General features: G+C 33.4%; 1 protein-coding gene across 1 annotated transcript in view; it reads right to left on the bottom strand.

Moving 5' to 3' along the window:
* The window catches only part of LOC149791234 (uncharacterized), a 31497-nt gene extending 21438 nt beyond the window's left edge, over nt 1–10059 (bottom strand). Inside the window, exons 1-4 of the mRNA XM_089969719.1 lie at nt 9701–10059; nt 6846–7035; nt 5166–5287; nt 93–240 (exon numbers count right to left, since the gene is read on the bottom strand). The gene's annotated coding sequence lies outside the window, so the exon portion shown is untranslated. The remainder of the gene's footprint in view (nt 1–92; nt 241–5165; nt 5288–6845; nt 7036–9700) is intronic.
* Nucleotides 10060–13445: the final 3386 nt, after the last annotated feature.

Raw genomic sequence — 13445 nt, 5'->3', positions numbered from 1 at the left:
TCTCTCTCTCTCTCTCTCTCTCTCTCTCTCTCTCTCTCTAGGGTTATACTTTGTTTCATCAGTAAAGCAATAACATTATCAATCTGATTGACCTTCCTTATAAACTGATATAGTCCTGTTTCCTTGATCTCCACAAAGTATTCCATTTCCACAATGCAAAAATTTCTCACAGCTGCTGTTGAGAGGTTGGTTGTCTAGGGCGGAAAAGTCCCTTTTAGCAATGCAATAGCAAAGACCATCCTGAAATACACCAAGTAAACTTTTATATAACAAAGCAAGTTTATTTATTATTAGAAGAATTTGATCATTGTGGATAAAATGTGACGCTTTGCATGTGGATTATATATTCAAGATGAGGTGCCATGTAAAAATAGAAAATTAATGTACTATTCATTTGCATAGCAAACAACGAGTACTATATCAAGACATACAAACGATAGGAATATTAAAACGTTTGCAAACTATTTATTCCCAGTATAAACAACATTCGAGACATAATGATCTCAATTTAAGAAAGCTGCAATTTAAATAATGAAATGCACAACTTCCTTTAAATATTGAACTCATTTAAACGACATTTGATGTTTAAGCTGATTATTGCAGTCTAAACCTAATTTGTTTAAGATCTGTTTTAAAATATACAAGTAAAAAATATTTAAGATTCACAATACATCACTACTACATGTACCCTGACTTCGTTCAGAAATATAAGAGAAAAAAATCTATTTATTATTCCCATCGCCGATGCATACGAAGGATTCCAGTTATCCAAATTATTTGATATTGTTATGTTAAGATCTTGCAAACATATAATTGGAAATTCGTTCAGGTGTTTGTAAAAGTTGATTTATGTCGTATTTAAGTTTACTGAAGAACATACTGCATCATCAGTTCCGATTTGTACATCTTGGAATTATGAATTGTAAATGATTGAAATCTGCTCAGTCAGTCGAATTCATTGTAAACATAGAGTATCCAGCATATAAATACACTAATGATACATGCAAAAAGCGTGTCTTCTATTTCACACAATATGTTAGAATAATGGGTACACTGACAAACTTTCCCTGCCGTGTGTGAGCAGGCAGACGTTTCGAAAGAGCTTCAATACTAGGCCGGAACCTGCTCTACTCTGTGCACTATAATATAACCAATCCCAATCTAAATTAGCAGCAAATCTGCACGATTTTCGTGAACTCATTTTTGTTCCTTTAACTGGTGGTGTACTACATTTAGTAACATGTAGGGGCTAAAATTAACAAAATATATGATGGAAGTTGTGATGTATAATTATGTAATTTTGTAACTCTTGGTACATGATTTGGTGTACACATATTATGTGCAGTTTCCATTCATGATTATAATCTGTAATCATCTTTCGGTAGTTAATTTTTGTACACGGGTATCACTTTCTTGTCTAAGGTATTGAGAGTGAAGATTGTGTCTGATCTGAAAATTAATGTCGACATTGCTGTTTAGGAACAATGGTAATTATCATAATAATAAGTTATGTTTACTTGTTGTTAGGTATTTTCCCATTAAAGGGTTTAGATAAGTCGCTTTCTTTGAAGAAATAGTTTATTTCACATTGTTTGGATGACCACAATATCGTAAAAAACTGCCTATAATAATAATAATAATAATACCAACAAGAGCCACAGTTGAAAACAAATATTAAAACAAGGATCACATATAAAGCTGAAAAATCTTGACAAATGATCACCATGAATTAAATACTTTATCCTTTTACGTTTCGTTTTAGAATTGGCAAATGATCATCGACTTACTGTGTTTCATGAAATATAATCTGTTCGACGTACTAGATAATATTTGGTGGCTTAGTGGCTTCTCTTGGAGAAATTGTGAATTCAGTGAGTACATTTTATTTAAGAAGCCAATTTTCCATGGCAAGTATAAAATTAAAATTAAAATGAACAAATAATTGTATGGCATATCCATCTGAAAAATGGGAAAGAATGCATTCATGTCATATATATTTATCTCCATTTGTAACGGAGAAGTCTGAAAGTGCTAACATGTAGTAACTACTAGAATATATATATATATATATATATATATATATATATATATATATATATATATATATATATATATATATATATATATAAAATATACATATCAATATATATATAAATCATACATCCATATCGATATATAATGTCAGTTTTAGTTTTTTATGGTTTGATTGGTAGGTTTAGTTTTTTGTTTTCTTACATGCTGTAGTAATATAGTTCTGTTTACAAGAATTTGATATTTTCCAGAAATTAGTTTGGCCTGACAGTTTAATTCCTAAACATCTACTAATATAACTTAGTATGTAAGAGCTGACCTAATCCCCAGCTTTGATTTAGAATCAAGTAAACAACTTTTTATTATTAATTCGCAATGTGGGATTCATAAGAATTAAATCGAGACTGACTGGGAAAAAGTGATTTTAAGCATTTGAATCTTCGATCTGTTTCTAGAAAATGGTCACGTGGCCCTCATACGGGAATTTGTTTTTCGCAGTAGCTATGTTTAATTCCGATATTTTGAGAAATAATCTCAGTTTGGTTTTAAAGCACATGATATCAGGGTTTTCAGTTTGTTGGGACCACATAGAGCTACATTTTGAATTTTATTCAAATTATTTGGTTTCCTAACGATTAATGTTTTTCCTTGGAATATTTAAGTACTCATACATAATTCTTAGACAAAGAAATTTATTGAATTTGTATTCGGAATTCCATCACCGTAATATTATTTTCCATGGCACAACAAAGAACTGTAGATACATCATTGTTACAAAGGCTATAACATACGTCCTCGTCTTCCCATTTCGGAATTTTCCTCGGGACTCTAACTAAAATTCATTGGAACATAATATTACAAGGGCTTCTAATTTTTAATTCTTGTAATATTCTTGGATATATTTTTGGAATTAATTCTTAAAACCGTAAGGTGTTTTTTCCATTTTTAGTTTGGTTTTCTAGGGAAATAAAGTATTTGTTAAATTGTATATATCTTGTGATTACTATCCCTTATTACGTTTACTAAGCAATGACGTGTTAGATGTGGATGACCTACGTGTACGCTTTGTACCTGACCAGAAGTATTTTTTTTTTTATTTTGAAGACAATATAGATCATTGTTTTTAATCAATGAGTATGAGTATAATACTATCATTACTATTACAAGAAGTAACCATGTTTATGTTGGACTGAGAGAAGGACATTGTGTTTACTATGTTCTTGTATTATAATTTTTTAAACAAACCTTCTAGATATAACTAAGAAAATGTCCTATAAACATTTGGATTATTCCTGCATGAATTGTTTCATTAATTAACCTTTTTTTAGAACGTACAAATTGTGACCTGAGATCAGGTAGTGGCCTAAATAATCATATTAGAGGAAATAATATTTTTTGTGCTTTAATATCTGACCAGATACATTTGTATGATTATTATGTCCATTATATCATTTGGGCTGGACTTTTTTAATGCAGGTTACTAAACATAGCATTAAAGTATTATTCTTTTTGAGAAATAATGTGCTCAATAACATATTTCTTAGAAATAAAGACAAATAGTCATAGTAAAATTCAGATAATCTAGACTTATATTATTGTCATTGTGACACGTACTCCTTGTCGTAAGAATTCATTAATGACAGGGCAGATCGATATGATCAGATAAACAATTATGTTGGTAACGAATGACACGCGAGTATGAATTGGGGTCACGTAAACAAAGCGTGTAATTGATTGTGCAATTTTCTTTATATAGTTAAAACTCACTCTTTAATGTTTGATTGGTGTAAGGGTTAAGGTCAAGCTAGGACTGTTTGTGTTCACAGCTAAACTATTGTGAAAGGGAATAGTAAGATTCAGTTAATTATCAAAATAATTGTGAATCATACATTCTTTGTTTGAAACGGAAATGAACACTATATATTGACGATACACAGTCATTTTCCGATATAATGCAATTTTTCTTGAATTAAAAGGAGCCATTGAAGGGAAAATGGTGATTTATGATTACATGTTTGCGGGTATTTATGAGTGGTTAATGATTAGTTCAAACAGTCAGTCCTTCGTGATTTTGTGATTATATTCACGCACTTAAACAATTCATTAATACAAGGACAGTATAATAACATCAACTTTAGGACATAGGATTCCTTCGGAACGTTATATTATTTTAGACTTGTGATAGACCGTTTGTGATTATTTGGGTTTTACTTAATACCATCGTATATTTTTTTTTAAAGTTTAATTTGTATGTGTTAGAGCATTATGTGTGACATTTTGTACATATTGATTGGTTTCCTTTTACTGTTACTTAATTTAGGAACATATAGTCGTAACTAACATACATACACACATACATACAAACAAACATACATACATACATGCATACATACATACATACATAAATACATACATACAAGCATACATACATACATACAGACAGACAGACAGACATACATACATACATACATACATAAATTCATACATACATACATGCATACATACATAATATCATATCGTGAGGGACTATATGTATCCCCTCTTGGTCAATCAACAATGCGTTTAAACTTTTTTCAACGCAAATTAGTTTCTCTTGTTAATGCTCTCGATCCGAATTCAAACTTAAATAAACTAAAAACAATTATGAAAGTTTAGTCACCTACACTAATCATTGAAATGCTATAATTTACTCAGGTTTAAAAGGAAGAAGTCATGACGTAAGGGCATTACTTATTTTAGTTCTCAGTTGAAGACTTCTATTATAATATCGTTGTACATACATTGTACATACTAAAGAGTTTGAATAGCAATGTCAGCGATATTATGTATAAATCGAAGAAATAATATCAAGGAATTTCATATTTTTGAAGGGGCCACACACTTCATTCATTAGTCCATATCTATCTGTCTATGCTGGCATTCCTTCAAGCAATCAAAAATCAATATAATCACATACTCGCTGAAAAAGTGTTTTCTTATCTTACCAAAGCTTCACCTTTATAAATGATTTCATACTTAAAGATCCATACTCCTTAACCATTTGAACTCTATATTTGTCATATATTTTTGGAGTCATCTGAACCTTGATGTACATATTGTAATACATTACATTACATGAATAGCTCATAAAATACCTGTAAACCGATATATCCCTGTATTCCACAAAGGGAATAGCATATCCCTGGTCTGTTTTTTTTTCTTGCAATGCTGTATTTGGTAGATACGTAGGAATATATTGCACTTAGAGGAACACAACCTGGAAACAATGATAATTATATATATATATATATATATATATATATATATATATATATATATATATATATATATATATATATATATATCGGCAATATCCAGCTTGTATAAATAACTATACATGAATCATTCATGTTTAAACACGCTTGTTTTTGAGTGGATTAACACTGATATTATTTTTATTACATGAATTGTATACAGGAGCAAACTAATGGATTGAGTATGTATCAAAGTTTAAATGTTTAATGAAAGCGGTTTCCAGGACTTCAGGTAAGATACAAAATAAGCGGTTGCACACCCTATTATGCAGGGAGGATACGCAGATTGATAAGCAAGAAACTTTGTGATCTGCTTTGGAAGCATCAGTTTACACTGATGGGCTCTCATACGATCCGCTAGCCTCCCCCACCGTGAAAATGACTCAAGCATGAATTGTCACTGTCAGAACGTGAATATGATTTATTTTTTGATGGTTGTATTTTGAAACTATATAGGGACCAGAACTACCCAACGACGCGAGGAATCTCGTGTGTTGCTATGGATATTTTTGACTCTAGAATGCTTAATAAATTCGTATCAAAATAACCAAGATTAAGTCAATAGCGGCAACTAAATTGTTCCATTGATGTATGATGCCAATAAATTGCTGAAATGTTTCGAAAACTATCAAACAATTCTTAAAAATAAATTAACGAACTATTCAGAAAAGTTAATGGAAGACTATATTATACTACATTTTGGGGCGTGTACTACATCAATAAGGGCCACCACCACTAGATACTATAATAAAAGCATTATAAAACACAGAGCAGAGACTAAAACTCGTACCAACATGTTTTGTTGCCTACGAAGAGGAACCGGAATAGTATACGTATGATGGGTTCCAAATAAAGTAAATGTGTTGTCTAAATGCATTTGTGAGATAATGATATTGAAATCAATATCGCATACAACATATCAGTCATAGAGTAATCCATATGAATGTAATTACACACCGTGAAAGCATTGGAGTCAATAGTTGGCTTAATCGTATCTTACATAAATTTAGAAATTTTGTTCGAGCTGATGACCATCGTCTAAGACTTTTTGCTTCAGCTAATGACCATCGTAGACGACTCCATGCGGACGTAAGACACCTCGAATCATATCCCATCCCGTTTGTTGTACAGCCATACCAATTTGTAACACAGAAGGCATAGATTATATAAACATCCATACAACTTAGTAATTTCCAGAATTGATTTATAAGTTATAACCTGATTCTCGCTAGTGGGTCCCAAATGATGTAAACTTGGCTACCTGAGTTAAAACTATCACAAACTGCAATCGTTTATCCTTTGATTGAAGATCGTACTGTTGATTTAGATTTTGCGAGTAGATATTATTAAATATACTAAACATATACATTAATCGAATATAATAAAACTCTTATGTATTCTATTGAAAAAGTTTGTTCCTCGAATAAAATGAAAAACATAGATGGTGAAAAAATGTGAATGCGACTTGACATGATGTTAAGTATTTATTATATATTACCTGCTAATTGTATAGCATCTTACCTATGAAAAGGAAATGTTCATATGTTTGGAAGTAGCCAACCCATGCTTCTTCCTTTAAAGAGATTTTGTCTATTAGCCTCATTGTTGTTAAATTTACAGCAGGGGTGCTCATTTTACAATGGTGTGAGGCTTTCTCCCAGGATGTTCGATTTTCGAAATTGACGACTTCAAAATTTTGAGTGAACTGCATCTGTAATGGAAATGGATAGACATACATACATACATATATATATATATATATATATATATATATATATATATATATATATATATATATATATATATATATATATATATATATATATATATATATATATATATATATATATATATATATATATATATATATTCTACTACTTTGTATACCTCCTCATCTCAACTGTACTTGCGTGGGTTCGAGTCTCTGGCAATGACTAAAAGTGCGTGTGAGGAAGATTGCCAGTAGCTTGAGGTGAAGTCGATGGTTCGATTCATAATTTTGCCAGGTTCCTAATCCAAGACTTATATCGGCCGCCATGTGTAATCAGTCACGTGATTAAAAGTGATATTAAGCCCAAAACAACATATTCAGTAACACGAACAGCAAAGGGAAATCATTAATTTTACAGGGTCAGTTATACACAGAAGCATATGTAAAACAACTATTGAGCTGACTTTTTTATAGATAAAGATTTCATGAATTAAACACACACGTCTACATTACATCCCTTTATTGGAAACAATTGAGAAAACATCTGGGAAAATGAAATGTGTTTATTTATGTGGTTTAATCCTGTTTCGATACATACAAGCGAGGTAGTACAAGCTCATATGAATTATATGGTTATAGTTGTAATTGAACAGTTGCATATTCTGAGAATGCAGTATCTTACCCATGATTTAAAACAATACTAAGAGTGAACAACCCGTGAATTATCTACAATAATTTACCATGGTATAGCGCATTAATAGGATTTTTGACGGATGATCATTGCTCGTTTTGAAAACTTGTAGTGAGTGACTTTGTTGTATAACTGTATGGATCAAAATACACGTTACATGACACATTCATTCAATAGTTTCAACAAGTATCCATAACATGCTAAAATTGTATTGTTTATCAATTTTCTCATTGATAATGATCTAGTTGGTATGACCCAAACGGCTTTGCAGTGCAAATCATTACATTAACTCCATTTATATATTCCATGATACAAGAAATAGTGTTGCATGTAAATCATTCTTCTCATTCAGTTTTTTTATTTTCAGGCAAGATTTAAAATATCACTTGGTCAGTAATCTTGGTGTTATCTCTGATAGCAACCCACCAACACCAACCACGGGTATAAACTTGTCGAAGCTACTTTGAAAAGGAAACAGCATTTGATAGATAAGTCCTCGTTCCAACATGTTGTTGTCAACGTTTACTTTTTAATTTATAAGATATCTCGAAGGAAGAGAAAACGCAGTCTGTCGTCCGCTCTGAGAAAATGTTCATACAAGTAAATATACACGTAACGTGCCAATGTTATTTATCTGCTTAAAAGGCTTTATACTTTTGTTGTACGAAATAATCAACGTTTTCTTCAACAAACATTAGGTTTTCTCTATCTTTCTTTCCCTCCCAAGCCCCACCTCTTTTTTCTTCTCTCTCTCTCTCTCTCTCTCTCTCTCTCTTATTATTTATTTTATATACTTACTAATGTACACCACACTGACAAAATAGGACTCCTTGATCCAACAGAAACATTCGTGAAAAGGTAAAATGAAAATTGTCAGGAGAAAAGGTATGTTCTTCAAGGTGCAACAATTTATATGGTACCTCTCCTAATATTCGAGTCATTGTGATACGGCTCCCATAGTCCTGCTAGCACTCTCTAATCCACTTATCTACTAAACAAAGCATCCGTACATAGCTGACATGCCTAAACAGTCATTAACTCTTCTCAAAATATGTCTCAATCCAACGTCCTCTTAAACCAATTGGTCGAATCGACTTCAACCCATGTTCACCCTTCGGTACATATTCTAGTTTAGCAGCTCATTTATAATTTTAATCTGAGTCTTAATGTTATCTAATGCATGTGTTTATGCCTCAAATCTGCTTAACTAAAACTAGCGTGAATGTCTTAATTCCTTCTCGAATCAATCTGTGCGAATGATGATATTCACTAAGGGAATTTATTGAATTTATTACATCAACTACATACGGAGCACTGCAGAAAAGGAGCGGAATTACGAGTAATAAGGTTGCCTGAATTAAGGGGTGCCTCTTCTTAATTCTAAACTGTTAGGTACGGCAGCAGACTAACCGACCAACAAAGACACGTATGGATGGGATGAGAAATAAAGACATACCTTTATGGCAAGTCTCCCATACTCCACCCCACCCAACCCACCCCATCCCAAATATTCCCCATCCAACCGCACCGCATCTGACACAACCCCACCCAACCCCACCCCATCCCGTCTATCTCTGTCTCTGTCTCTCTCTCTCTCTCTCTGTCTCTCTCTCTCTGTCTCTCTCTCTCTCTCTCTCGCTTTATCTCTCCCTCGCTTTATCTCTCCCTCTCACTATGTGGGTCTGTCAGTATAACAGTTGTACTTCTGTGCTAGACAGAGATTGAGGGATGGTAGAGCGGACATCCGCAATTTGAATAAGATAAAATATTCATTTAGACCCATATTATATATGCGCACGCAACATAAATAAAATATGACAGAGACTACTTGTCTACAAGAGAGGGAGACTTTGATGTATATAATCTAACTTTAAGAAATGGAAGTAGCCTTCATGTATGTGGTGCATTGATCCATATTTACAAATTACAATCGCTCGATCTGTGGAAGATAAATTTATATATGTTAATACGTACCGTTTAAAAGAAGACTAAGTATGATGAACAGTAATCCGTTGGTCATTTTCGTTCCCATATGTTGTGTACCAAACGACTGCTCTGTCTTGTTAATTCAAGTTAGATCTATGTACTTAACAACATTGCACGTATATGTCCTCTTTCTCTGTACATTTACGTATAGTACTTACATGTATCATGTCCGGCTGTGTTATTACTCAGATGTAAACAAGGCCAAAAAAAAAAAAACTCATTACGTTATGGTGATTTCATCCCCGTTGTTACTATAAATATATTTATCATTACGATGTAGGGGTGGCTCTATAGATGTGACGAGGATTAATCACATTCCTTTCAGGATCGTGGTAACCAAAATATATGTATAGATTTCTCAAGTGTTTTCATGCTTTGATGTGCTCATGATTATGATAAAAATGATGATGATAGTGTTGTTGTTGTTGACGATGATGATGATGAAGATGACGGTAACAACAACGACGAAGACGATTATGAAATAGTTAATGATTTACATCAGAATGAATGATATTAATATAGGTTGCTCATTCCCTTTGCAAAGCTGATTATGATGCGTAAATACCTAACGTGTGTGTATGTATGTTTGTATTTGTATGTCTTGGGTCTATCACCAGGTGATGGGGCCCTGAGTGACGAGTGGTCTAAAGCGCTGTCCGTTACGGATCACTGCCATCTCACCTCCGTCTGCGTGGGTTCAAGTCTCGGATTCTGCCAATCTTGGTATGCGAGATAGCTTTTCAGTAGCTTCTCGTGTGTCGATGGTTGTTTCCGGGGTTTTCCTGGATTCTTCCTCCACCATTAATACTGGCAGAAATGTAAAGCCTATCGTGTGCTGAAAAATGGCGTTAAACCCCACAACAACAACAACATCACCAGTTGGTGAGCATGATTGGCCAACTCCAGATACATAAACTAGATTCCGGTGGCCATTGATATAATACTATTCTCTGATTGCGATAGCTTGGCCTAACGAACATTAATAACAGTGTTATTTACTGCCTTATATATTTTCTTTCACTGAATGTTTGCAATAATATGTACAAATTGCATGTTTGTCTGTAGTTCGACCAATTAATATTGCTTTTTAGATATTGTATTTAGGAGTTATACTCTCAGCAAAGTAAGAGACTATTACGTTCTGCTCTTAATTAAGTAATGGCATTGGAAAGTACTACACAATTATTACGAGATAAGATTGATGAAGAATTATGTTAGTGGATCTTCCGAAAAAGGGCGAAGATGAAATTGCGCATTAACGAGAACTGTTCAAATATAAGAAAAGTACGTAAGAAGTTGTCATGGATTCAAACGTACATTATTTGTTAAACGAACATTTAGTCTCCATTGAGCATGATAGTTTGTCACTCCTCCAACTTATATTTGGTAATAGGACCTCATTGTCGCAAATGAAAAATAGCGAAAATACCAACACTTGATCGCGATACGAATCTATTTGACTGCTAAGTAAGCGAAGGATCGTTATGTACCCTACCATTATGCTTGCAAATTATTAAAGTAGAAACAAACAATATTTCAAAAACAACAGCACATCCTCGAATTTATTTTAGCAAGCCTAATAAACATTCTGACATCGATTGAATGAAGTTTGTTTTCTTCCGTCAATTAATTATAAGTTTTCATCAGAAGATAATTTTGACCGGCTTACGGCCATAACTGATTCCATTTGTTACATAGATGACTCACCATAGTCTACGAATCGTGCGGGTATTCTATGATGGAATCAACAAACCTTTAAGATGAAGTTCAACAGGGAAGAAACCTCTAAAGGTCCCTACGACTGTTCACGTCAAAGTCTTTTGTCAAGTCAATAAATATCGCTCCAAGTAGGTATGATAGGTGCATGATCGTTGTGATGCACTAGGTGATTCGGCATAATTATGGTGAGGATTTACAAGTTGCTGACGGCTAATACACGACCTGATGGTTATCGCAGGATTTCTGTGTTGCCCCTTTCACTTGTACAAGTGGACAATGGCTGATACACCTAGTGTCCGCATTGACTGGTACATTCTGGAAATGTTTGTGCCATATGCGAGATTTCAGATGGTTGCTTCCATAAAGTCCTCTCCAGATGCTTTGATATAGAGAGCAGTTCTCGGCTTTATTTTCTCCGCTGATTAGGAAGTGATGTATTGTTTTACATTTCTTGGAGAGTCTATGACTTACCTCACCACATACAGCTTGGAGATGTGAAAGTGTTCTGCTCATCTTTTGTAGCATCTGTCTTTTGTCAGTGAGCGTTGTGTCCAGCGATGGAGATCTTCCTCATTTGTGTGACCCGAAGATTGCACTCAAAGCAACAGAGACTCATAAACGTATATTCATGTCCGACTTTTTGTGCAGGGACGAGTCTTTATGGTCTCACAATTAGACTGGGCCTTCAAATTGCGGTTGCTGTAGGTTGCCATTTTAGTTTCATGAAATGCATTCTTCTGGAAATGTCGTTTTTAGCAGATTTTTCTTCTTCCAGTAACCTCTGCATATGAACACCATTCTCATCAGACCAATGTTCTTGTTAGCAAACCGATAATTACGCATTCTTTTATTGGTTTATTTGTAAAACATGCATCGTCGTAGGTGATAGCTTCATACATCAGTCTTATTTGTTCAATGTCGATTCCTCAGTGTTTGTCTATATATCATTTCAGTTTCCAGTTAGTGACACTATCGTTTCCTTTATATCAGATGTTTAATTCAATGCGCATCATTTTGTAAAACCCAGTATTGGAATTCATGCGCACAATTTTAAGTGTCAGATTTGATCAGTTTTCAATCACATTATAAATTAAAATTTCATTTGTTAGTTTCCTTTTAGTGTGTAGGTTTTGATCTAATTAATGTTATCATCATCAATATGGTTTGAAACGTACACTATATGTTAACCAAACATCAATCGTACACTATATGTTAAATATCATCATCAATATGGTTTTATGCTTAAAATCTAGTATTGAATGGCCACGTTTGATGTGATTATTCGCATGCATCGTTTACCCAGCCTGTGGATGAAAATGATAAGCATAACGCCGGCTGAGAAAGTTGCAATTTTTCCGATGCTGCCGGTCACACTGATATATATATATATATATATATATATATATATATATATATATATATATATATATATATATATATATATATATACTAAACAACTTAAGCTACTCCGTTTTTTATGATGGAGATGGCAAATGCATGTCGTCTTTCAGCGTGAGGCAACTAGTATACGTTTGCACTAAATATGTGCAACGCTTACTTCCATTTTACCGCTTCAGACGGCATCACCCAAGTATGTTATGTATCGCATATTAGGGATATTATATCATTTACACGACCTTTCATTAGGCCCATTCGTAGTTTTAGGTCATGACTAAGAGGCAACATTGACCTCCTAACTTAATTATGTGGTGACGAATCGAACGGGTAGGCATTTTCATTTTTGGAATGTGTTCTAAGCTAAAATCTGTTATATGTCGTGATTAAGAATCCATATCAGCCAGTTCTCATCGCCAGCGTGCTGACCCATTAATCGCCGAAATGTCTTATCAACATATGTCGCATTATCTGTTTGAATACATGATTACATCACTTTTGATCTACAATAACGTCAATCATTATATTTTCATTTGATATTACAATAGGTGCAGATAGCAAATCTTAGCGAAGGCAAAGTTATGACATGATGAGATCCGCTATCAATATCAACCGAACG

Source organism: Sinohyriopsis cumingii, chromosome 9 (assembly GCF_028554795.1).
Source record: "Sinohyriopsis cumingii isolate HCF-2022 chromosome 9, ASM2855479v2, whole genome shotgun sequence".
NCBI lineage: Eukaryota > Metazoa > Mollusca > Bivalvia > Unionida > Unionidae > Sinohyriopsis > Sinohyriopsis cumingii.
The sequence above is the reverse complement of the archived record's forward strand: the minus strand, read 5'-3'. Positions and strand labels throughout refer to the sequence as shown.